Raw genomic sequence first — 22,412 nt, 5'->3', positions numbered from 1 at the left:
TTATACAGCGCGACAATCAGAGCAACCAGCCGATGTGACCGAGCGGTTCTAGGCGCTTCAGTCTGGCACCGCGCGACCGCTACGATCGCAGGTTCGAATCTTGCCTCGGGCATGGATGTGTGCCATGTCCTTAGGTTACTTACGTTTAAGTAGTTCTAAGTTCTAGGGGACTGATGACCTCAGAAGTTAAGTCCCATAGTGCTCAGAGCCATTTGAACCATTTGAACCAATCAGAGCACAGCACTACCGAGGTTGTGACTGTACATGATTTCTGAAATAAAAACTACGTAACTGAAGCGTAATTAAGAAAAACGTAGATGGCTGTTTAGTACACTGCTGGCCACCGTAAATGCAACACCGTGAAGGAAGCATCCGAATCAAGTGAAATTTACACCATGGGTTTGCAGCGATGAGATATGCAACTGATTAGAATTTCAGCGCAGACCCACATCACGCGCGCCTGTGGCGCCACCTCATAGCGCTATTTAAGGCTTGGCGATTTCGACGAGTGTACGTTCGGCACGTGTGTTTACCTTGTGGTTGTTTCACAAGACGATCAGTTATGACTCGTAGACAACAGCGAACATCTTTTGATCAAGTATCCGAGTTCGACAGAGGAAGGATAGTGGCTTACCGAGATTGTGGATTATCATACAGAGAAATCGCTAGTCGTGTTGGACGAAACCAAACAACTGTAATGCGGATATGTGACCGTTGGATGCAGGAGGGTACGACGGACCGACGTGGTCGATCGCATTCACCTCGGTGCACCACTGCACGTGCTGATAGGCAAATTGTGCGCACGGCAGTGACGGATCGCTCAGTGACATCCCGAACCATAGCACAGCACATTGCGTCTGTAACGCATCATCCAGTGGCTGCGCGTACCATTCGACGCCGTTTACAGCAGAGTGGTCTGTCCGCAAGACGTCCATTGCTTCGTCTACCATTGACGCAGAACCACAGACGTCTCCGTCGCCAATGGTGTGATGAGAGACGGATGTGGACGGCAGAATGGAATGACGTTGTCTTTACTGACGAGGCACGCTTCTGTCTGCAGCACCACGATGGTCTGATTCGAGTGTGGAGACACCGTGGAGAGAGGATGCTGGACAGCTGCTTTATGCACCGCCACACTGGTCTTGCACCGGGTATTATGGTATGGGGCGGTATTGGATATTACTCTCGCACGCCTCTAGTACGCATTGCCGGTACTTTAAATAGCCGGCGCTACATATCCGAGGTGCTGGAGCCAGTTGTCGTTCCTTACCTTCAGGGCTCGGCCACAGCCATATTTCAACAGGATAATGCGCGACCACACGTGGCACGCATTGTCCAAAGGTTCTTCGTCAATAACCAGATTGAAGTGCTTCCCTGGCCGGCTCGCTCTCCGGATCTTTCGCCGATAGAAAACATGTGGTCCATGGCTGCTCAACGAGTGACCCAGATTACATCCCCAGCTGCCACACGTGTGGAAGCTGCTTGGGCTGCTGTACCCCAGGAACACATCCAACGTCTCTTTGACTCAATGCCGAGACGTGTGGCAGCGGTGATCTCCAACAATGGCGGCTACTCTGGCTACTGATTCTGGCAGGAACCACATGTCACAGACGTCTGTAAACGTAATCATTTGATACTTGGTCAACATGTTATCTACAAAATAAATTTTGTTGTGCTACCTCTTGTCTTTCTTGGTGTTGCATTTACGGTGGCCAGCAGTGTATATTAGAATATCTTAAAGTTTCCTGTAACTTAACTCAGTAATAAGACATCTGATACATAAGTAGGACCTACTTCCATGTGTGCTACGGCTTCCGACCTAACATCGCGTTTGTGTTTGCTCGAATCAGGTAACACAACTGACAGGTGCAACACACACGCGACACTAGTACTGCCACCCTATAAAACTGCAGGTCCACCGAACATGTGCAGGCGAGACTTGAATGAGTTGCGGAGAGGATTTGCGGACGCACGGAAGAACTAAACTAGATAATGCTGAGAAAATTAAGTTATTATTTATGAACAGTTTTGGTATTTGGGTAGCAAAGTAACGGACTATGGCCGAAGTAGAAAAGGCTATAAAATGTAGAAAGACAATGGCAAGAAAAGCGCATCTGAAGAAGAGGTACACTACTGGCCATTAAAATTGCTACATCACGAAGATAACGTGCTATAGACGCGAAATTTAACCGACAGGAAGCTCACCAACTTAGTATTGGAGGGCAGCGTGGAGGGTAAAAATCGTAGAGGGAGACCAAGAGATGAATACACTAAGCAGATTCAGAAGGATGTAGGCTGCGGTAGGTACTGGGAGATGAAGAAGCTTGCACAGGATAGAGTAGCATGGACAGCTGCATCAAACCAGTCCCAGGACTGAAGACCACAACAACAACAACAACAGACGCGAAATTTAACCGACAGAAAGAAGATGCTGTGATATGTAAATGATTAGCTTTTCAGAGCATTCACACAAGTTGGCGCCGGTGGCGACACCTACAACGTGCTGACATGAGGAAAGTTTACAAACGATTTCTCATACACAAACAGCAGTTGATCTGCGTTGCATGGTGAAACGTTGGTGTGATGCCTCGTCTAAGGAGGAGAAATGCGTACCATCACGTTTCCAACTTTGATAAAGGTCGTATTGTAGCCTATCGCGATTGCGGTTTATCGTATAGCGACATGGCTGCTCGCGTTGGTCGAGATCCAATGACAGTTATCAGAATATCGAATCGGTCGGTTCAGAAGGGTAATACGGAGAGCCGTGCTGGATCCCAACGGCCTCGTATCACTAGCAGTCGAGATGACAGGCGTCTTGTCCGCATGGCTGTAACGGATCCTGCAACCACGTCTCGATCCCTGAGTCAACAGATGGGGACGTTTGCAAGAGAATAACCATCTGCACGAACAGTTCGACGACTTTTGCAGCAGCACGGATTATCAGCTCGTAGACCATGGCTGCGTTTACCCTTGACGCTGCATCACAGACGGTAGCGCCTGCGATGGTGTACTCGACGACGAACCTGGGTGCACGAATGGCAAAACGTCATTTATTCGGATGAATCCAGGTTCTGTTTACAGCATCATGATGGTCGCATCCGTGTTTGTAAGCGTGTATTCGTCATCGCCATACTGACGTATCAACCGGCGTGATGGTGTGGGGTGCCATTGGTTACACGTCTCGGTCACCTCTTGTTCGCATTCAGGGCACTCTGAACAGTGGACGTTACATTTCAGATGTGTTACGACCCGTGGCTCTACCCTTCATTCGATCCCTGCGAAACCCTACATTTCAGCAAGATAATGCATGACCGCATGTTGCAGGTCCTGTACGGGCCTTTCTGGATAAAGAAAATGTTCGACTGCTGCTCTGGCCAGCACATTCTCCAGATCTCTCACCAACTGAAAACGTCTGGTCAATGGTGGCCGATCAACTGGCTCGTCACAATACGCCAGTCACTACTAAAAAATGGTTCAAATGGCTCTGAGCACTATGGGACTTAACATCTGTGGTCATCAGTCCCCTAGAACTTAGAACTACTTAAACCTAACTAACCTAAGGACATCACACACATCCATGCCCGAGGCAGGATTCGAACCTGCGACCGTAGCAGTCGCGCGGTTCCGGACTGAGCGCCTTAACCGCGAGACCACCGCGGCCGGCCCAGTCACTACTCTCGATGAACTGTGGTATCGTGTTGAAGCTGCATGGGCAGCTGTACCTGTACACGCCATCCAAGGTCTGTTTGACTCAATGCCCAGGGGTATCAAGTCCGTTATTACGGCCAGAGGTGGTTGTCCTGGATACTGATTTCTCAGGATCTATGCACCCAAATTGCGTGAAAATGTAATCACATGTCAGTTTTAGTATAATATATTTGTCCAATGAATAGCCGTTCGGCATCTGCATTTCTTCATGGTGTAGCAATTTTAATGACCAGTAGTGTAAGTTAACTCAGTAATAAGATATCTAATACATAAGCAGGACCTACTTCCATGCGTGCTACGGCTTCCGACCTATCATCGCGTTTGTGTTTGCTTGTATTAGGTTCATTCTAACGATGAACAGACTATAGACAGTAACATAACTAAGAGGTGCAAGACGCACGCGACACTACTTGTGCCATCCTATAACACTGTAGGTCCACGGAACATGTCCAGGCGAGACTTGAATGAGTTGCGGAGATAATTTGTGGACGCACGGAAGAACTAAAGTAGGTAATGCTGAGAAAATTAAGTTACGATTTAAGACCAGTTATGGTATTTGGGTAGCAAAGTAACGGACTATGGCCGAAGTAGAAAAGGCTATAAAATGTAGAAAGACAATGGCAAGAAAAATGCATCTGAAGAAGAGGTATTTGTTCACATTTAATAAAAATTTAAGTATTGGGAAGTCTTTTCTAAATGCAGTAGCCTTGTACGGAAGTGAAACGTGGACGAAAATAGTTGAGACGAGAAGATGGTACAGAGCGAAATCTTTCGAAATGAGATGCTATACAGGAGGTAATGGGATTGGCGCAGCGGATCCACCGGTTCCCTTGAGATCACCGATGTTAAACGCTATAACCCGTGGTTTAGGGGTAGCGTCTTTGATTCATAATTAAAACGTCTTCGGTCCCGGGATCGATCCCCGCCACTGCCTAAATTTTGATAAATAATCAGCATTGGCGGCCGAAGACTTCCGGCATAAGAAGTCAGCCTCATTCTGCCAACGGCCTTGTCAAAGAGGGCAGAGGAACGGATACAGGTTCAGGGCACTCTCTTGTCCTAGGGGTCTGAAATTGCCCCTAAAGGCGGAAGAATCAGCAATGATCAACGGCATGAGGATGCAGAAGGCAATAAAAACCACTGCATTAAAGACACGTAACGTGTATCCACAGGACATGTGGCCTGTAATTGAACAAGTGTCATGATGATCTCTCCATTGGCAAAAGATTCCGGAATAGTCCCCCATTCGGATCTCCGGGAGGGGACTGCCAAGGGGGAGGTTACCATGAGAAAAAGATTGAATAATCAACGAAAGGATAACGTTCTACGAGTCGGGGCGTGGAATGTCAGAAGCTTGAACGTGGTAGGGAAACTAGAAAATCTGAAAAGGGAAATGCAAAGGCTCAATCTAGATATAGTAGGGGTCAGTGAAGTGAAGTGGAAGGAAGACAAGGATTTCTGGTCAGATGAGTATCGGGTAATATCAACAGCAGCAGAAAATGGTATAACAGGTGTAGGATTCGTTATGAATAGGAAGGTAGGGCAGAGGGTGTGTTACTGTGAACAGTTCAGTGACCGGGTTGTTCTAATCAGAATCGACAGCAGACCAACGCCGACAAAGATAGTTCAGGTATACATGCCGACGTCGCAAGCTGAAGATGAACAGATAGAGAAAGTGTATGAGGATATTGAAAGGGTAATGCAGTATGTAAAGGGGGACGAAAATCTATTAGTCATGGGCGACTGGAATGCAGTTGTAGGGGAAGGAGTATAAGAAAAGGTTACATGAGAATATGGGCTTGGGACAAGGAAGGAAAGAGGAGAAAGACTAATTGAGTTCTGTAACAAGTTTCAGCTAGTAATATCGAATACCCTGTTCAAGAATCACAAGAGGAGGAGGTATACTTGGAAAAAGCCGGGAGATACGGGAAGATTTCAATTAGATTACATCATGGTCAGACAGAGATTCCGAAATCAGATACTGGATTGTAAGGCGTACCCAGGAGCAGAAATAGACTCAGATCACAATATAGTAGTGATGAAGAGTAGACTGAAGTTCAAGACATTAGTCAGGAAGAATCAATACGCAAAGAAGTGGGATACGGAAGTACTAAGGAATGACGAGATACGTTTGAAGTTCTCTAACGCTATAGATACAGCAATAAGGAATAGCGCAGTAGGCAGTACAGTTGAAGAGGAATGGACATCTCTAAAAAGGGCCATCACAGAAGTTGGGAAGGAAAACATAGGTACAAAGAAGGTAGCTGCGAAGAAACCATGGGTAACAGAGGAAATACTTCCGTTGATTGATGAAAGGAGGAAGTACAAACATGTTCCGGGAAAATCAGGAATACAGAAATACAAGTCGCTGAGGAATGAAATAAATAGGAAGTGCAGGGAAGCTAAGACGAAATGGCTGCAGGAAAAATGTGAAGACATCGAAAAAGATATGATTGTCGGAAGGACAGACTCAGCATACAGGAAAGTCAAAACAACCTTTGGTGGCATTAAAAGCAACGCTGGTAACATTAAGAGTGCAACGGGAATTCCACTGTTAAATGCAGAGGAGAGAGCAGATAGGTGGAAAGAATACATTGAAAGCTTCTATGAGGGTGAAGATTTGTCTGATGTGATAGAAGAAGAAACAGGAGTCGATTTAGAAGAGATAGGGGATCCAGTATTAGAATCGGAATTTAAAAGAGCTTTGGAGGACTTACGGTCAAATAAGGCAGAAGGGATAGATAACATTCCATCAGAATTTCTAAAATCATTGGGGGAAGTGGCAACAAAACGACTATTCACGTTGGTGTGTAGAATATATGAGTGGCGACATACCATCTGACTTTCGGAAAAGCATCATCCACACAATTCCGAAGACGGCAAGAGCTGACAAGTGCGAGAATTATCGCACAATCAGCTTAACAGCTCATGCATCGAAGTTGCTTACAAGAAAATTGAGAATGCGCTAGGTGACGATCAGTTTGGCTTTAGGAAAAGTAAAGGGACGAGAGAGGCAATTCTGACGTTACGGCTAATAATGGAAGCAAGGCTAAAGAAAAATCAAGACACTTTCATAGGATTTGTCGACCTGGAAAAAGCGTTCGACAATATAAAATGGTGCAAGCTGTTCGAGATTCTGAAAAAAGTAGGGGTAAGCTATAGGGAGAGACGAGTCATATACAATATGTACAACAACCGAGAGGGAATAATAAGAGTGGACGATCAAGAACGAAGTGCTCGTATTAAGAAGGGTGTAAGACAAGGCTGTAGCCTTTCGCCCCTACTCTTCAATCTGTACATCGAGGAAGCAATGATGGAAATAAAAGTAAGGTTCAGGAGTGGAATTAAAATACAAGGTGAAAGGATATCAATGATACGATTCGCTGATGACATTGCTATCCTGAGTGAAAGTGAAGAAGAATTAAATGATCTGCTGAACGGAATGAACAGTCTAATGAGTACGCAGTATGGTTTGAGAGTAAATTGGAGGAAGACGAAGGTAATGAGAAGTAGTAGAAATGAGAACAGCGAGAAACTTAACATCAGGATTGATGGTCACGAAGTCAATGAAGTTAAGGAATTCTGCTACCTAGGCAGTAAGATAACCAATGACGGACAGAGCAAGGAGGACACCAAAAGCAGACTCGCTATGGCAAAAAAGGCATTTCTGGCCAAGAGAAGTCTACTAATATCAAATACCGGCCTTAATTTGAGGAAGAAATTTCTGAGGATGTACGTCTGGAGTACAGCATTGTATGGTAGTGAAACATGGACTGTGGGAAAACCAGAACAGAAGAGAATCGAAGCATTTGCGATGTGGTGTTATATACGAATGTTGAAAATTAGGTGGACTGATAAGGAATGAGGAGGTTCTACGCAGAATCGGAGAGGAAAGGAATATGTGGAAAACACTGATAAGGAGAAGGGACAGGATGATAGGACATCTGCTAAGACATGAGGGAATGACTTCCATGGTACTAGAGGGAGCTGTAGAGGGCAAAAACTGTAGAGGAAGACAGAGATTGGAATACGTCAAGCAAATAATTGAGGACGTAGGTTGCAAGTGCTACTCTGAGATGAAGAGGTTAGCGCAGGAAAGGAATTCGTGGCGGGCCGCATCAAACCAGTCAGTAGACTGGTGACAAAAAAAAAAAAAAAAAAAAAGCGCTGTCGGGCGTGGCCGGCACTGGGATGGGTGACCATCCGGCCGCCATGCGCTGTTGCCATTTTTCGGGGTGCACTCAGCTTCGTGATGCCAATAGACTCGACCGAATAGTAGCGGCTCCGGTCAAAGAAAATCATCATAGCGAGCGCGAGAGCAGTGTGCTGACCAGACGCCGCTCCTATTCGCATCCTCAGTGAGGATGACACGGCGGTCGGATGGTCCCGGTGGGACACTTATGGCCTGAAGACGGAGTGCTTTTTTTTGCTATACAAGAAGCTATCGGTAACCCGGAGCATGGTTCGTCGTCGCAGAAGTAGGTTGCCTGTCCAATGGCTTCCAGGGGCAACAAAAATATAATTGCCGATATTTCGTGGAATTATTGATCGAATTTAAAAACTTTCAAGTTCTGTTATAATATACTCATTAAGATGTGTAATCTTATATTAAAAGTTTAACAGATTAAGACAAGTATTACACTTAGAGACGGCGTACTTTTCTCGAAACAACATAACTAATGGCGCGAAAATAACCCAGACTACATTCATTCAGTATTTGAGAATGATATCACTTAGCTGCTTCCGACAAACTTTACACACCTTCTCGCTAAATCAACCACAAAATCCATATACATTATCGCATCACAAATATGTATGTACACTAGGTGATCAAAAGTATCCGCATACCTTGCTGAAAATGACTTACAAGTTCGTAGTGCCCTCCGTCGGTTATGCTGGAATTCAGTATGGTGTTGGCCCACCCCTAGCCTTGATGACAGCTTCCACACTCGTAGGCATACGTTCAATCAGGTGCTGAAAGGTTTCTTGGGGAATGGCAGCCCATTCGTCACGTAGTGCTGTTCTGAGGAGAGGTATCGATGTCGGTCGGTGAAGCCTGGCACGAAGTCGACGTTCGAAAACATCCCAAAGGTGTTCTGTAGGATTCAGGTCACGACTCTGTGCAGGCCAGTCCATTACAGGGATGTTATTGTCGAGTAACCACTCCGCCACAGGCCGTGCATTATGAACAGGTGCTCGATCGTGTTGAAAGATGCCATCCCCATCCCGGAATTGCTTTTCAATGGTGGGGAGCAAGAAGCTCCTTAAAACATCAATGTAGGCCTGTGCTGTGATAGTGCCACGCAACCCCCCATGCAAAACACGACCACACCATAACACCACCGCCTCCGAATTTTACTGTTGACACTAGACATGCTGGCAGATGACGTTCACAGGGCATTCGCCATACCCACACACTGCCATCGGATCGCCACATTGTGTACCGTGATTCGTCACTCCACACAACGTTTTTCCACTATTCAATCGTCCAATGTTTACACTCCTTACACCTAGCGAGGCGTCGATTAGCATTTACCGGCGAAATGTGTGGCGTATGAGCAGCCGCTCGACCATGAAGTCCGAGTTTTCTCAGTTCCCACCTAACTGTCTTAGTACTTGCAGTGGATCCTGATATACTTTGGAATTCCTGTGCGATGGTCTTGATAGATGTCTGCCTATTACACATTACGACCCTCTTCAACTATCGGCGGTCTCTGTCAGTCAACAGACGAGGTCGGCCTGTACGCTTTTGTGCTGTACGTGTCCCTTCACGTTTCCACTTCACTATCACATCGGAAACAGTGGACCTAGGGATGTTTAGGAGTGTGGAAATCTCGTGCACAGACGTAAGACAAAAGTGACACCCAATCATCTGACCACGTTCGAAGTCCGCGAGTTCTGCGGAGCGCCCCATTCTGCTCTCTCACGATGTCTAATGACTACTGATGTCGCTGATATAGAGTACCTGGCAGTAGGTGGCAGCACAATCCACGTAATACGAAAATGTATGTTTTTGGTGGTGCCCGGGTACTTTTGATAACATAGCTGTTGCGGTAAGAACTACCTACCCAGCATAGTTCAGGAGATTTGACTTCATAGACAATGAGATGCGTGAAAAACTGCCGCATTGCTCATGACGTTTAAGTTTATTACTTCTTTGCTACTGATTGTATTCGCAACACATTCGTAGACAGTGTGCACATATGGCGCTGAATGTGCCTATTAAATGACACATAGTTCAGGACATGTGACTTCATAAACACTGAGATGCGTGAATAAATGTCGCATCATGCATAAAGTCTTAACACATTATTGTTTACTACTAAAACACTCGTACAGTCGAATCAACTCAAGGAAATCCCTGACACCTGGCAGTGGTTTTGACAGCTTTCAGCTGCGAAGTGTAAAAGGCCCTAGGCGAAAAAATAGCCGTCTATGGAGCTATGAAGTGGCGTTGCCATAGAGACTTTTACAAAATCGCACTCTACACATGCAAAGCAGCTGTCAGCTGTACTTCTACGTTTGTACACTACTGGCCATTAAAACTGCTACACCAAGAAGAAATGCAGATGATAAACGGGTATTCATTGGACAAATATATTGTACTAGAACTGACTTGTGATTACATTTTCACGCAATTTGGGTGCATAGATCCTGAGAAATCAGTGCCCAGAACAACCACCTCTGGCCGTCATAACGGCCTTGATACGCCTGGACATTGAGTCAAACAGAGCTTGTATGGCATGTACAGGTACAGCTGCCCATACAGCTTCAACACGATACCACAGTTCATCAAGAGTAGTGACTGGCGTATTGTGACGAGCCAGTTGCTCGGCCACCATTGACCAGACGTTTTCAATTGGTGAGAGACCTGGTGAATGTGCTGGCCAGGGCAGCAGTCGAACATTTTCTGTATCCAGAAAGGCCCGTACAGCATCTGCACTTGCGGTCGTGCATTATCCTGCTGAAACGTAGGGTTTCGCAGAGATCGAATGAAGGGTAGAGCCACGGGTCTTAACACATCTGAAATGTAACGTCCAGTGTTCAAAGTGCCGTCAATGCAAACAAGAGATGACCAAGACGTGTAACCAATGGCACCCCGTACCATCACGCCGGGTGATACGCCAGTATGGCGATGACGAATACACGCGTCCAATGTGCGTTCACCGCGATGTCGCCAAACACGGATGCGACCATCATGATGCTGTAAACAGACCCTAGATTCATCCGAAACAATGACGTTTTGCCATTCGTGCACCCTGTTCGTCGTCGAGTACACCATCACAGGCGCTCCTGTCTGTGATGCAGCGTCAAGGGTAACCGCAGCCACGTCCTCCGAGTTGATAGTCCATGATGCTGCAAACGTCGTCGAACTGTTCGTGCAGATGGTTGTTGTCTTGCAAACGTCCCCATCTGTTGACTCAGGGATCGAGACGTGGTTGCAGGATCCGTTACAGCCATGCGGATAAGACGCCTGTTATCTCGACTGCTAGTGATACGAGGCCGTTGGGATCCAGCGCGGCGTTCCGTATTACCCTCCTGAACCCACCGATTCCATATTCTGCTAACAGACATTGGATCTCGACCGACGCGAGCAGCAATGTCGCGATAGGATAAACCGCAATCGCGATAGGCTGCAATCCGACCTTTATCAAAGTCGGAAACATGATGGTACGCATTTCTCCCCCTTACACGAGTCATCACAACAACGTTTCCCCAGGCAACGCCGGTCAACTGCTGTTTGTGTATGAGAAATCGGTTGGAAACTTTCATCATGTCAGCACGTTGTAGGTGTCGCCACCGGCGCCAACCTTGTGTGAATGCTCTGAAAAGCTAATCATTTACATATCACAGCATCTTCTTCCTGTCGGTTAAATTTCGCGTCTGTAGCACGTCATCTTCGTGGTGTAGCAATTTTAATGGCCAGTAGTGTACATTTTGCATAGTTCTTTGTTCGACTGCATCACAATTTCAAAGGTATTTTCACGAATACATGGAAATTAATTTTTTTCGATATTACGCTACAAGCACTATTCATTTTTTGTTTCTGTTTCTTATAGAAAACTGACAAAATGAATACTTGGGCTATGGCAGATTTGTCACCTAATGATGACATAAAAAAATGATTTTGGTTTACGACAGTTTCACTGTTCATGCTGTAAAACTTCGACACTGTGCATGACGTTTTAATTTATTAATTCTTTACTACGAATTCTATTTAGAACGCTTTTTGCAGACAATATTGAGTTACACCACTAAATGTACCGATAAAATTACATCTTAGTTCAGGGGCTGTGACGTCACAAACATTGAGATGCGTGAATAACTAGTTTTTTGCTTAATGCGGAGCACCAAGTATCCACTGTTTGATAATGAAAGCACCTGGCGACATCGAACCAACTTAAAGCATAATTTAAACCTTTTGTAAACTTTTTCTCGCTTACGTGCGTAACGCCAAATATTTAATACATCGGTGCATTTAAAAAGTAAGAAGACGTTTGAATCTGTTTAAAGAAAGAGGGCTTGAGAGTATACTAGTGCTGGAGATTACGAAAGTAGATCGGATAACTGATGAAGTAGTACTGAATCAAATTGGAAGGAGAACAAATTTATGACACAACTTGACTGAAATAAAATACTAGTTGGTACGACACGTGTGCAAGATGTATGAGACAAGCAAAATACCCTTAAGGAAGATTGTAGTAACGCCAGGTCCAAAGAAAGCAAGTGCTGACAGTTGTGAATACTGCCAAAGTATCAGTTCAGTAAGTCATGGTTGCAAAATACTGACACAAATTCCTCAGAGAAGAATGGAAAAACTGATATAAGCCGACTTAGGGTGAGATCAGTTCGGATTCCGGAGAAATGTTGGAACAGACGAGGCAATACTGACCCTACGAATTCTCTTAGAGAAAGCTTTTGATAATATTGACTGGAACATTCTCTTTGAAATTCTGAAGGTAGAAATGGCAAAATACAGAGAGCGAAAGGCTATTTACAACTTGTAACGAAACCGGAGGGCAGTTATAATGATGGACAGGCTTGAAAGGGTAGCAGAAGTTGAGAAAGGACTGCGGCAGGGTTGTAGCTTATCCCTGATGATATTCAATTTGCACGCTGAGCAAGCAGTAAAGGAAACCAAAGAAATCATACAACGAATGCTTTCACGGCCGGATGTTTCAGCTGCAGAGAATTTTTCCTGGTTGTATGGCCGTCGTCCATGGAACTCTTCAATCCCTGACGTTTCGTCCAAGGCTACGTTGGACATCTTCGGGGGTGCTTCTAGTTGTGCTGAGTCTTGAGATTAGATTAGTACTTGTTCCATAGATCATGAATACGACACTTCGTAATGATGTGGAACGTGTCAGGTTAATAAAAGGTGTCTATACAAGATATTACATTAGACAAAATAACTGACGAGTCGGACGTCGAATAGCGGCCTAAATACCGTGGAAAGTAGGCGTGGTTTGGATTTCACTTGGTAGCAGAGATAAACCTTCCACGGTATTTAGGCCGCTCTTGGACGTCCGACTCGTCAGTCGGCAAGACTCAACACAATCAGAAGCACCTCTGAAGATGCCCAACGTATCCTTGGACGAAACGTCAGAGATTGAAGAGTTCCATGGACCACGGCCATACAACCCGGAAAAATTCCCAGCAGCTGAAACCAAAGAAATGTTTGGTGAAGGAATTAGAGTTCAGAGAGAAGGTAGCCAATGCCGTTATAATTTCGTTAGAGGCAGCAAAGGACTTGAAAGAACAGCTGAACGCAATGTACAGTCTCCTGAAAGGAGGATGTAGGATAATGGAATGGAGTCAAATGAAGTTAGGCGATGCTCAGGGAATTAGATTAGGAAATGAGACACGTAAAGTAGTAGATGAGTTTTGCTATTTGGGCAGCAAAATAGCTGACGATGGCCAATGTAGAGAGGAGATAAAATGTAGATTTGCTATGACAAGAAAAGCGTTTCTGAAGAACAGAAATTTGTTAACATGGAATATAGACTTGTCTTATGAAGTCTTTTCTGAAAGTATTTCCATGGAACGTAACCGAGTGTATAAGCGAAAGATGGACGACAAACAGTTTAGACAAGAAGAGAATAGCTTTCGAAATGTGATGCGATAGAAAAATGTTGAAGATTAGATGGGTACATCACGTAACTAATGAGGAGGGAATGAAGAGAATTGGGGAGATAAGGAATTTGTGGCACAACTTCAGTTGAAGAAGGGATCGGTTTATAAAAAGACTTTTTTTATAATATGAATATTTATGTATGTGTTTGGAGAGAGAGAGAGAGAGAGAGAGATTGATTTTTGGTTGAGATTTTTACTTTGAGTCGTAACTGGTTCCTGGATTTTGGTTCTGCCTCCTTGAATGATCAGCTTCTGCACCAGTTGTTGACGTATTGCAATTTAGAGAAAGTTATTGTTCTTTAAGGTTTAAAATACGACTCTGTTAGTTACTTGGCCATATTGCGGATAGCTTTGAGCCCAAGTTTTCGTAGCTTTTCATACCTAAGGGACCACTGTTGTAAGTAAGTAAGATCAAACAGCAATCTGCTTTTCGTGAGAAAAGGAGATTGCTTGGCACACAAACTTCCTTCAAACTACAAGTCCTGCTACATCAAAATTGGTCAGTGGAGTTCAGCACCAAACTATTGTACAAGAACATAATCCAATTACTGTACTTAAGAAATTATCAGAGGTTGTTACTTATTGAATGAAAACTATAGAGACTGCATTTCTTTTCCTGTATTTTAATGAACTTTGTACACTTACAGTTCTGTCGATTGATAGACGGCAACGACAATGAAGTTCACCTCCTTTTCCAAAAACAAGATATTTCTATTCTTCACTTCCAGAAAATTTGTATACATAGATGTTTGGCAACTCTTACACATACTTTAGTCGGTTTTATCACTAAAATATCAATTTTCATTAAATGTAACAATACGTTCTGAGCGACGGCCTAGCAACACGTCCTCTTTCCACAAGATACTGATTAACAGTTCTCCTTTTTTTAAATAAATCAATTGTCTTTTTTTTAGACTCCATATTCAAAGATTCACAACTACTATCGTTGCGGGGATTGCGCGCTAAAGAGTTTGTTGCTGTCCAGCTGCTTAGGTTTAAGTAGTTCTAAGTCACATAGTGCTCAGAGCCATTTTTGATAGACGGCAACGACAATGAAGTTCACCTCCTTTTCCAAAAACAAGATATTTCTATTCTTCACTTTCAGAAAATTTGTATACATAGATGTTTGGCAACTCTTACACATACTTCAAGTACTTTTTGAATCAAATTTACATTTACGGTATTTACACACATTACTGAGCTTCTCAGAATAAAATCAGGCACAAATTAGTTAAAGGAAAAAAAGCAGTGAGGCACACATAACATTGCAGGTTGATAGGACACGTTTAGTGTTTGGGGGGGGGGGGCAGTGTGGAGGGTAACAATCGCAGAGGGAAGTAAGCAGATTCAGAAGGATGTAGGCTGCAGTAGTTATTCGGAGATGCAGAGGCTTGCACAGGATGAAGTAGAATGGAGAGCCACGTCAGACTAGTCTTCAGACTGTAGACCACAACAGCAACAGGACACGTTCCGAGGAATCAAGGAATCATCATGTGGTAACAGAGGAATGTATGGAGATGGAGAGGGGAGTAACAATGGTAAAAAGGAGACCAGGGTTGACAACAACCATCAGGTTCAAACTGACGTAGGTGGCAGAGGTTAGCAGAGACGAAGAAGACTTGTGGAGCAAAGGCTAGCTTGGAGTGTTGCATTTTTTCTTCGGTTCGAGGGCTACAAGAACAACAACAACAACAACAACGGGTGCCATTTCTTTCACTGAAATTCATGAAAAAATTATTAAATGTGTCTTAGAATATGATTACAAAAGAGAGCAAGCTCAAGAATAAGCAAGTTTCGTCCTGGCAGATCAACAAATGACCTCACTCTTTTAATAGCGAATGAAATAGATTCGAAAGATTGTAGCGCCGCGGAAACATGCAGGGGAGAGAGTCGAACCCGGCACTTCCAAGCGGAGGGAAGGCCGAGTCTAACTAATTCCTAGGGGAGCGTAGGGGACCTCCCTAGTTGGGGGAGCCGACGCGAAAGAATTCCACAGCTCCGCAAATCGATAAGGGGTCAGTGGACTCGGAACGTACACTGGCTTCCAAACGCAGTGGTCATCCCACAGGCGAGCAGCTAAGGGCGAATGGTAGCTGAAGAGAACGGGAGGAAAAAGTGGGCGGGGCGGGTAAACAATACGAGAGAATTTTACAGGAGAGGACTTTCAAAAAATTAAACACGAGTTAATTTTATTATTATTATTTTGAGCTTTTCCTCATTACAGAGGCTTATCTCCAACATAATAATTTACTTGGAAATTACAATGCAAACAATAAACGTTCTTAAACTATATTCTCAAAATATTTCTCCAGGTGTTTCGATCTTGCGTGTCTTCTTCCTCTGCGCCCGTTCTCCTCATTGTGTGCTGTACATTTTGGAGCCAGGTGGTCACAGGTCGTCTTCTTCTTCCCCCCCCCCCCCCCCCCTCCGGTTCCCACTCCAGTATCAATTTTGGTATTCTGGTTTTCTCCATTCGTCGTACATGCCCGTACCACTGTAATTTCTTCCTATCCATTACGTCATATATTCTTTCTTTTATTTCCATTCTCCTTATTACTTCGGTGTTCCTTATCTTTTCTTTCCTGGAGATTCTTGCCGATCTTCTCCAAAAGTCCATCCCTAGAACTTGTAATTTTTTAATGTGCTTCATGTTAATTGTCCAGGTCTCCGTTCCATACAGAACCACACTCTCTCATATGGATTTGTATATTAATTTTTTAGTTCTGCTCATTACATTCCTGCTCCATAAGACTGAGTTAAGCATCCCAATGACCCTCCGTCCGCTACTAATTCTTTTATTGATTTCTGGCTCTGATTTTCCGTCGATTTCTAAAATGGATCCCAAATAACAGAAAGTGTTTATCTTTTTGATTTTCTTTCCTTCAATGTATAGCTCATCTGAATCATTAGTCAAGTATTCTGTTTTTTGGTGATTAATCTTCAAACCCCAAGCTTTGTATGCTACTGCTAGTTGATTGCACATATAGTTAGCATCCTCCCCATCTTGTGCTACGACTACTTGATCATCAGCAAATAATAAATGATGTAGGTAAACTCCATCTCTTATTTCTAATCCCATACTATTACATTTACAAGACCATGTTCTAAGGCTAATATCTATATAGATTTTAAATAATGATGGTGACATGGGACAGCGCTGTAAAAGGCCTTTGCTTGTTCTAAATTTCTGTGAAAGTTTATTACCAACTTTCACTTGGCAAATGTTATCTTTATACATCTGTTGTATTATTTTAATCAAGGAAGGGTTTATGTTTGCCATATGTAGTGCTCTCCAAAGTAATTTTCTTGGAACAGTATCATAAGCTTTTTCTAGATCTATGAAAATTAATCCTATATTTTTTGATTTTTCCCTATGTTTCTCCAAAATCTGTCGTAATGTAAAAATATGTTAATTTTACAGGAGAGGAATTTCGAAAAATTAAACGTAATGATTCAGCAGGCCTACAGTTCTCTATCGAGAAGACACAGTATGTGACGAACATCAAGACACAAGGAAGATAACTCGGATGACACAGAGGAGTTACATATATTGGCTGGGAGTACGCACTGTTTTAAATCAATGGGGAAAGTGGAAAATTTGTGCAGAATCGGGATCCGAACACGGGTCTCCTGCTCACTAGGCAGATGCTATCTACATCTACATGGTTACTCTGCAATTCACACTTAAGGGGGTAGGACGTCAAACGGGCCGACTTGGAGCAGGAGAGGCACCACAGAACATTTTAATTTCCACTGTCTATACTTTTACAAATAAATTCATAAAACTTTGTCAGCGTGACCAGGAAGGATTCAGTATTCACATTTATAGCAGTGGAAATTCAAAAACCTAACAAAATTATTTTTTTTACATCTGCAATTTCATCATTTTCTCACTATTGGCTGCATTTGTTGCTGTAGGTACACTTTTCTTTATAAGTAACAGAGGTTATTCGATGAATTTTCCACAGCATACAAATCATACTTACAGGTGTATGAAACACTAGAATTTCCCAAATCTGTTAAAAACTGTGGTAAAAATTGAGACAATTAACTGTAAAATTCAAGTTTTTTTTTTAACATGAAATCTAAAATGTAACAGCTCGTTCATTTTTTTCATAAATTAAATGAATTCTAGAGTCTCACACACCTGTAAGTAATGTTTGTATGCTGGGCAAAATTTATCGAAGAATCTCTCTTACTTATGAAGAAAAGTGTACCTATAGCAACAAATGCAGCCAAGAGTAAGTGAAAAAATGATAAATTTCACATGAACAAAAAATGTATTTTGTTATATTCTTGAACTTCCACTGCTATGAGTGTGAATCCTGAATCCTTCCTGGTCATGCCAACAAAGTTTTATGACTTTATTTGTAAAAGTATAGACAGTGGAAATTTAAATGTCCTGTGATGCCTTTCCTGCTCCAAGTCGGCCGGTTTGACGTCCTACCCGCCTTAAGTGCCTGGCAGAGGGTTCATCAAACCATTTTCATTTTAAAATGGGATGAGAAGTTCCGCCTTATGCAAGATACCTCTTTTCTTTTGTTTCACCCATACATGTTTCAGCACTTTGTGCTATCGTCAGTGGGTTCTATTTTTATTTTTAACTTACATTATGTTATTGTCCTCTTGTTTTGGTAGCTGTTATGCTACACAATATACAACATGTCATAGTTTTGAAGTTGTGGTACGTTTTCCTGTGTTGTTGGCGAAGTAAATAGGCTTACTTCTTTGCCTGTGTTCGCGTGGCAATGCAGTTTTTCGATTACTCAAAACATAGGCGGAGTTTTCGCTGCCTATGTTTTGAGTAATCGAAAAACTGCATTGCCACGCGAACACAGGCAAAGAAGTAAGCCTATTTACTTCGCCAACAACACAGGAAAACGTACCACAACTTCAAAACTATGACATGTTGTATATTGTGTAGCATAACAGCTTCCAAAACAAGAGGACAATAACATAATGTAAGTTAAAAATAAAAATAGAACCCACTGACGATAGCACAAAGTGCTGAAACATGTATGGGTGAAACAAAAGAAAAAAGGTGTCTTGCATAAGGCGGAACTTCTCATCCCATTTTCTTAGCAAGCACGGAGACAACAAGAAGAACTGCACCACAACATGATTATTCATTTTACTTCTCTACCATTTCACTCTCGAGTGGCACGTGGGAAAAAGGAACACCTAAATCTTTCCGTTCGAGCTCTGATATCTCTTATTTTATTATGATAATCATTTCTCCCTACGTAGGTGGGTGTCAACAAAATATTTTTGCATTCGGAAGAGAAAGCTGGTGATTGAAATTTCGTGAATAGATCTCGCCCCAAAGAAAACCGCCTTTGTTTCAGTGACCGCCATACTAACTCGCGTATCATATCAGTGACACTCTCACGCCTATTGCACGATAACACGAAACGAGCTGCCCTAATTTGCACGTTTTCGATGTCCTCTGTGAATCCTACCTGGTAAGGATCCCACATCGCGCAGCAATATTCCAGCAGAGGACGGACAACTGTAATGTAGGCTATCTCTTTAGTGCCTTTGTCGCATCTTCTAAGTGTTCTGCCAACAAAGCGCAGTCTTTGTTTCGCGTTCCCCACAATATTATCTATGTGGTCTTTCCAATTTAAGTTGCTCGTAATTGTAATTCCTAGATATTTAGTCGAACTGACAGCCCTTAGATTTGTGCGATTCATCTTATACCCAAAATTTATCGGATTTCTTTTAGTACCCATGTGGATGACCTCGCGCTTTTATTTGTTCAGTGCCAATTGCCACTTTTCGCACCATACAGAAATTCTCTCTAGGTCATTTTGTAATTGGAATTGATCGTCTGATGATTTTACTAGACGGTGAATTACAGCATCTGCAAACAATCTAAGGGGGCTGCTCAGATTATAACCTAGATAAATTATGTAAATCAGGAACAGCATAGGGCCTATGAAAATGGTTCAAATGGCTCTGAGCACTATGCGACTTAACTTCTGAGGTCATCAGTCGCCTAGAACTTAGAACTAATTAAACCTAACTAACCTAAGGACATCACACACATCCATGCCCGAGGCAGGATTCGAACCTGCGACCGTAGCGGTCACGCGGTTCCAGACTGAAGCGCCTTTAACCGCACGGCCACACCGGCCGGCTTAGGGCCTATGACACTACCTTGCGGAACTCCAGATATCACTTCTATTCGATGATTTACCGTCTGTCACTACGAACTGTGACCTCTCTGAGAGGAAATCACGAATCCAGCGACACAACTGAGACGATACCCCATATGCATGCAATTTGAGGAACGGTATCAAAAGCCTTCTGGAAATATAGGAATATGGAATCGATCTGAGATCCCATGTCGACAGCACTCATTACTTTATAGGAATAAAGAGCTAGCTGCGTTGCACAAGAACGATATTTTCTGAATCCGTGTTGGTTATGTATCAATAAGTCCTTTTCTTCAAGGTGATTCATAATGTTCGAGTACAGTATACGCTCCAAAATCCTACTGCAAACTGAGGTCAATGATATGGGTCTGTAATTCAATGGGTTACTCCTATTTCCTTGCCTGCATCTCGTGGTCGTGCGGTAGCGTTCTCGCTTCCCATGCCCGGGTTCCCGGGTTCGATTCCCGGCGGGGTCAGGGATTTTCTCTGCCTCGTGATAGCTGGGTGTTGTGTGATGTCCTTAGGTTAGTTAGGTTTAAGTAGTTCTAAGTTCTAGGGGACTGATGACCATAGATGTTAAGTCCCATAGTGCTCAGAGCCATTTGAACCATTCCTATTTCCTTTCTTGAGTATTGGTGTGACCTGTGCTACTTTCCAGTCTTTAGGAACAGACCTTTCGCCAAGTGAGCAGTTTTATGTGATTGCTAAGAAAGGCGCTATTGTGTCTGCATACTCTTGTATACCATCTGGACCGGAAGACTTGCCTTTCTTAAGTGATTTGCGTTGTTTCGCAATACCTAAGATATCTACTTTTATGTCACTCAAGCTAACAGTTGTTCTTGTTTCGAATTTTGGATATTTACTTCATCTTCTTTCGTGAAGGAATTACGGAAAACTGTATTTAGTAACTCCGCTTTGACCACTAAGCCATCCAGACACAGCGGTCAGCATAACTGCACGCACTGCACTAGCACGCCTACCGTCGCATACAAATTCTCAACTTATCCACACACTAGTAATGTAGTGCCCCTTGCCCATTTTCCTTTTTACGATTCCAGTAAGAGACATTTCCGAAAGAACAGACACCACATATAGATAACTCAGAAGTTGGAGATATTTAAATACCTAGGAGAATGGACAAACTCTGGTCTGACAGAAAAAGTATCAATTGGACCACGAATAAACAATATGACTTTAGCGTACAAGCTACTATGAATATTTACAATAAGAAGAATATTTCAATCAACACAAAATTGAGACATTACCAGACAATGATCCGCCCTGATGCCTTTACACAGCAGAAAGTGTCAACCTAGTAAGAACGGAAGTACTTAAGAGACCGGAACGTACTGAACGGAGGATTGTCAGCAGGATGTAGGGATCACAAAGAATAGCAGACTGTCTATATACGAGGGTCGCTCCAAAAGAAATGCACACTATTTTTGTAAAAATACAGTTTTCATTCTGCATGTGTGAAAGTTTTACAGTGTATAGATAGACCCTTCCCGCTTGTTTTCAGACTTAGTTCAACCTGTTCCCGTGAGTGGCGCCGTCACAGCATGTCTTCAAGATGGCTGCTACACTTGACGTTCGTCAGAAGCAACGTGCTGTCACAGAATTCCTGTGCTGTGAAAACGAGACAGTGGGAAACATCCACAAGAGGTTGAAAAAGATGTACGGAGATACTTCTGTCGATCGCAGCACAGTTAGTCGGTGGGCAAGCAGGTTATGTGATGAAAGCGGGCACGGCAATATTGAGGATTGTCCTCGCAGCGGCAGGCCTCGTACTGCGCACACTCCAGACAATGTGCAGAGAGTTAACGAATTGGTGACTGCTGACAGACGCATCACTGTGAACGAATTGTTACGCTACGTTGGGATAGGGGAAGGAAGTGTTTGCAGAATACTGAAAGTTTTGGCGTTAAAAAAGGTTTGTGCCAGGTGGGTTCCCAGGATGTTGACAGTGGCTCACAAAGAAACAAGGAAAACGGTATGCAGCGAACTTTTGGAACAGTACGAGAATGGTGGACATGAATTTCTTGGAAGAATTGTGACAGATGATGAAACATGGCTCCATCATTTTTCACCAGAGACTAAGAGGCAATCAGTGGAGTGGCATCATGCAAATTCACCCAAGAAAAAAAAAATAATTCAAAAACACACCTTCTGCTGGAAAAGTTATGGCTACGGTGTTTTTCGATTCCGAAGGACTCTTGCTTTTGGACATCATGCCAAGTGGAACCACCATAAATTCTGATGCATATGTGACGACACTGAAGAAACTTCGAGCTCGACTGAGTCGTGTTCGACCACATCGGCAAAAGGAGGATGTTTTGCTGTTGCACGACAATGTACAGCCACATGTCAAAAAACCGTGGAAGCGATCACAAAACTCGGATGGACAACACTGAC

The sequence above is a fragment of the Schistocerca nitens genome, chromosome 11 (genome assembly GCF_023898315.1).
Source record: "Schistocerca nitens isolate TAMUIC-IGC-003100 chromosome 11, iqSchNite1.1, whole genome shotgun sequence".
Classification (NCBI taxonomy): domain Eukaryota; kingdom Metazoa; phylum Arthropoda; class Insecta; order Orthoptera; family Acrididae; genus Schistocerca; species Schistocerca nitens.
Note: the sequence above shows the minus strand (reverse complement) of the source record.